Below are 5,582 nucleotides of genomic sequence, written 5' to 3'. Positions count from 1 at the left end.
CACCTCTCGAGGACAGCTCACAAGCCCCGCATGCGTGCCACGACGAGTGCCCATGACAGCCGAGTGTCAGCCCACGACACAACCCCATAGCACGCCCAGATGCCCGTTGACACGGCCATAGGCGCCCAGCACCAGTGCCCACCATCGACCCAATGCGCGCGCCCGTGTCTGCCCAACGTCCAGACCGCCCCAGAACCTCCGAGAAGCTTCCAGAAGAATCGGGAAGGTGCGCCCCAACGCGCGCGCGCGCGGAAGGCTCTGGAAGGCCCATGCGCGCGCCCGACGCCCCCAGATGCTTCCAGAAGGCTCCAGACACGCCCATGTGCGTGCTGCCCCGCCCATGCTCATTCTAGACAACCCCAGAAGCCTCTAGAACGTTCGAGACAGTGCCAGAATGTGCTGGAATGCGCGGGAGGCTCCCGAGAAGGCCCCGAAACGTGCTGGATGATGCTGGAACGTGCTGAAACACTCTAGAAGGCTATTATGACCGTCAGCGAGTGTCATGAAAGGTCTAGTCCTCTCTAGAATGTTCTAGGCTTCCTTGTTATGTACCAAATGAACTTGTAATCTCTAGAATCTCCCTTGGCCGACCTTCTAAGGCCCAAGGTCGGTGGGATGGTCTATAAATACTTGGGGATGGCCTCATTTGTATCAAGCCTTGCAACCTTGCATCTTGGCATGTCTTAGCCAAGCAAGGTCACCTTGCCACCCAAAGTCTCCTTGCCCATGGTATCCCCATGACAAGAAGACAGCATATTTGTACCCAAATATGTATTCATCTATTGTTGGAATGCAATGTATCATTCCAAAGACGTATCCATCCAAACTCCCTCATCCTTCCAACCTCTCTCGTGTCTTGCAACCAACCTTAGTACTTCCGCTGCAACCCGTTGTCATAGTGCTTGGCGCACTACCCCTTCCGGGAAAGGCTTACTTGGCTACGTGGGCATTGTAGTTAGCCAAGTGTCGCACGTATGGTTAGCTTCAGATCTTAACCACGTGACATGAGCATGCATACTACCAAATATACTATAAATAAACCATAATTCTTTTTTAAGAAATTAAACAACTAATTAAATATAAAGAAGAAAGATTAGAAAATGAATGATCAAACAAACTATGACTCATTTATTTTTGACAGGTTCGGCCAGTATTACCTGACAATTCATTTTCACCAAGAAAATAAACATGAGTAGCCTTGGAATCAAGTTCCTTCGATAAAAGCCACGGAATTAATGGGTTAGAGACAGAACCAGAATTTGAGTTCAACGATGTGGATGGAAAATTCTGAAACTAGGAGCAACAGGAAGTTAAGACAACGAATTATTTTTAATATAGAAAGGGTAATTGTAAGAAGTTGTTAATGAAGTGTCCAAATGCATTATGGTAATATTGGGTGCAGAATGTTTGGTAGTATCTGTGTGCTGTGAAGCACCACAGAGTTGAAGCATATGAAACGAGTGTTTATCTGACAAAAAATAGTGTCATGATCATTGCCTTTCCATTCCATAAATTTATGGATAGCAGAAGAAAGAGAACTCTCAACACTTGAATCACCATATAGCAGTCTACATTCGGTGGTGCCTTGATTTTTGAAGATTTAGTTAAAAGCAGTGATAAAATTGGTACATAAATTACAGTGCATTTCTCGATATGCAACAACATTAAGAGCAACTTAAAGACAACATCATCAAGAAATCTAGTATTTAAAATGTATAAAGAGCAGTAGTAAACATATGTATTTTATGGCTGACTTTATCCATAATAAATGTTGGATTAAATCATCAAAATAAAACACAAACAGATAATTATCGAGTTTTTCAATGGAGGATAGAGAGGAAGACATGCATGCACAACTATTAGATCTATATGGTGCCATACTGCCAGTAAAAATTTAAAGACACACATGACAACATTATTTTGGTGAAGTTCTAATATTGCAACCATGGAGGAAAAATCAGCAAATCTTAAATAGATGTAGTAGTCCAAATGATAAAAGTTTGTCTCAAGATAATATTTCAATAACTGCAATGCATTGTGTTGAACCTAACCTCTTGTGTTTCACGGTAATGAACAAGGACAATGTGTTCAAAGGTCCTGAACAAAAAGCAGAAGCAAGTCATAAATTATATAAGTAGAACACGATATACTGCCACTATCTAATTTCATTTTTCTTTGCTTGTGGCATGATGGGGATAGACCCCACTGAAACAACTGGTAGCAAGCAATTTAACAACTTTCTTTCAACCATAACATACTTATCTAGGAGCCAATAACACCGGCGAACAAAGGTTGGGCTATCTAGTCCATGGGCATAGTATACATGTATCTTTCTACATTACCAACTGCGAAGAGAAAGAAAAGATTATAAAAGCACACTTTTCTTGGTTATTAAGGCTGTAAAAGAATGAAAATTACCATAAATCTAAACACAGTTAATATTAGACCATTGAACAACCTATAGATTCAAAAGAAAGACTCAAACCACCAATAGACTGGTTAATCATTTAAATGATCTCCAACAACATGATACGCAGTATATCGTGCTAGATCATAATTACCACATGTGGACTCCTATGGTAATTTCATTGATGATACGCAACTAGTAGGCAAGATTATGAAATGAAGACGGTATGTGAGAAGATTGAAAAGATCAACATGATAAAATTATAGGGATTTGAATTTATATCTTAAGAACACTAGAGTCAAATGCTTAAGCTGATTAACTGTGTTAAATTTAACTCTATAATATATTTTAAATCTGAACAGTCATTAAACAACTACATTTTGAATAAGCTTTAGAGAATATTAGCAAAAACAGTAGAAATTACTTCAAATTTGTAGAGAGAACATATAAATTATATTCTACAGAAACACGAGCCCATAGCATGTCTACGGAGTAGCAATGACAGTGAAAAAGGAATAGTAAGTAACTAATCTCATAAACCCCTTTCTCACATCTAACCAAGTTCTTTCACAACATGCAAAAGCATCAAAATATTTAAGAAAACTTCCAATATTGCATTTGGAACTCATTGATTGACTTCAACGTTTAAGAGTCATAAAAGACACAACTTACTTTCTCACCTGTCACCACTAAGCCTACGGCAACATCTTTTTATAAGATATTCAGCTAATCTTTAGATTGTTACCAAATAATCGTCTATTGTTTTGTAATTGATCCCACCAAGCGCTTGCGCCACCTTGAAGTTTGAGAGCAACTAATCGAACCTTCTTGTGTTCGGGTGTATTGGCATAGTCGAAAAAAATTTCTACGTTCTTGATCCAATCAAGAAACTTCTCCACGTCCATTCGACCATTGAAGGTAGGGAGATCCACTTTCATACGTATTTCTTGATCTTCTTGAAAGTATGGTCGAAGTCCAACCTTTGTTGAGGTTCTTGATGAATGTTCAGCAAGTTGTCTTCATCGAAGAGTCAGAATCGTTTAAGAAATTTCAGTACGTTGTTTCCATACAATCGATTATTGTGATGTGAATAGGTTGATTTCTTAGTAGTTCTTAGTTTACAACAGGTTTATTGGTCTTTCTTGTCTTTCTTGGTTTGCTGCAATTGGGTTTCTTGGTCTTTCTTGTCTTTCTTGGTTTGCTGCAATTGGGTTTCTTGGGGGCTGAATTGCTTCTTCTAAAGGTTGGACATGAAATCGGGTAAAAAGGTTTGTTAATTCTACTAACGATTGCTGTATATCTGACTGCCCTTTTCGAAGTTCTTCAATAGCTTGTTCTACCAACTGCAAGCGTTGGTTGAAGGAGGCTTCCGCGTCCATGGATAAGAGTGGTAGGATCCAAGTTTTTTTAGGGAAGAGTGAGCTAGGATCACGCTCTGATACCAATTGATTGCAGTAATTGCAAAGCTAGAAATCTTTATGTATAATGCCTCTTTTTTTTTATGTCTTATTAATGAAAATGAGAAGCTTTTTTATAGGCTGGAGATTATAAGTTGTTAAACTAACTTGGGGTTGAGTTAGTTTAACTTGGAGTTGAGTTAGTTATAACTAACTCAAGATACAAAATTGGTAATTCAAATAACTAATCCTAAACTATAAAAATGGTAATTCAAACCCTCCTCTAGGATAAAACTCAAGAAACATCAAGAAGGGAGATGTTCTACATCAAAGTGTAGAGAACGATTCAAAATCCTTGGTGAAAGAATGAATGTTAACTAATGTGTGTTTATGTGAAATTGTTCAATGAGTATGTTAAGGATAAAGAAAGGTTTATGCGAGATAAAATTATTTGATGTTGTTTATGCGAAATGATGTTTATGAAAAGGTATTGCGAAAAGGATTTCATAAAACCTTAGTCTTTTAGACATTCTTTCAAAAATTCATCTTCCAAGATGAGGTGTTTAGGCCAAGTAGAGAAGAAGGTTGAAGGATTTGCAGCGAGATGACAGACGTTTTGAAAATAGTTAAGCATTGGTTGTTTGGTCAAAGTGTTGTAATTATGTATCAAACACATGTTATTAATAAACATCTTGGTAGGTATTTATTATACTTGCACGCCTACTCTCACATTTAGCCATATATTGTACTTTTTTTCCACCTTGACTTTTAATGACACACAAACCAACTTTCCAAGGAATTCCCTTTCATTTTCCTATTAAATTTGGGCTTTCACACCAAATGGAATTTCTTTTTCTTATTTACTTAAAAAAAAAAAAAGAAAATTTACCACGCCCATTTTTTTCATCTATTTCTTTCGTCCGGTTCTTTCATCCAACGAGTCCCACAACTCGATTATGAGTCTAGAAGTACTAAGTCAAACTTAGTGGTTGTTCGAATAAAATGCAACTTCAAATGTAAGTATTCTAAAAACCTTATTTTTTGGTTTAGTCTCGTTAATTAAGCCCAATTAGGGTAGAATTTCGATTCTTTTTCTGTTGTGCATGTCTTAGTTCTATCAGTAACTCCCTTCAGGGTGATAACTCTCATCAGCAGACTTTCCATTACTGGTTTCTTCCTTAGTCATCATTATATTGTTGTTTTCCACAATAGATAGGGTGAGTTGCAGTTTTACATGAAATGCTCTGCTCAACCCACACTCTTTTCTCACTAGTTCCTTATTCTCAATCTTCAACGCAAATTTCATCATCTCGGCCAACCCAATCGGTTCCACGGTTTCCACTTCCATTTTTATTCATGGGCTAAGCCCAATCATCAAAGTCTCCTCTAACACTACCGTTTGAAGAAATGCTACCAGAGCTAAATATCGATCAAATCGGTTGCGGTATTCTTCTACAATCATTTTCTGTTTGATTGAGAAAAATCTTCCAACCAAAGTTCCTTCTCGAATTGATCGAAACTGTACAAGCATTCGTTCTTTCAGGTCAGCCCAATTCTTAAAAACTTCCAACTCTTCTTGTGCTTGGTACCAATCCAATGCCAGATCATCAAAACTAATAACGCTTGTGGTTAATTTCTCTGAATCGGTAAGATCATGTATCTTAAAGAAGCGATAGGCTCTAAATTTGAGACCCATTTCTAATTTGAGTAATGAAGTAAAATTTGGCTAGGTATTAAGAATTTGGCGTTTAAATAAATCCACGAAAAGGATTAAGCGA

General features: G+C 37.9%; 1 long non-coding RNA gene across 1 annotated transcript; it reads right to left on the bottom strand.

Annotated features, from left to right (window-relative positions):
- Positions 1 to 1,235: 1,235 nt before the first annotated feature.
- On the bottom strand, positions 1,236 to 2,330 carry LOC116403222. The gene is made up of 3 exons (XR_004215875.1): positions 2,259 to 2,330; positions 2,052 to 2,097; positions 1,236 to 1,293 (listed from the first exon to the last, which is right to left on the bottom strand). It is a non-coding gene; the product is annotated as an uncharacterized LOC116403222 (long non-coding RNA).
- Between the last annotated feature and the right edge of the window lie 3,252 nt (positions 2,331 to 5,582).

The sequence above is a fragment of the Cucumis sativus genome, chromosome 4 (assembly GCF_000004075.3).
Source record: "Cucumis sativus cultivar 9930 chromosome 4, Cucumber_9930_V3, whole genome shotgun sequence".
NCBI lineage: Eukaryota > Viridiplantae > Streptophyta > Magnoliopsida > Cucurbitales > Cucurbitaceae > Cucumis > Cucumis sativus.
This window is presented reverse-complemented; position numbering and strand designations above follow the sequence as displayed.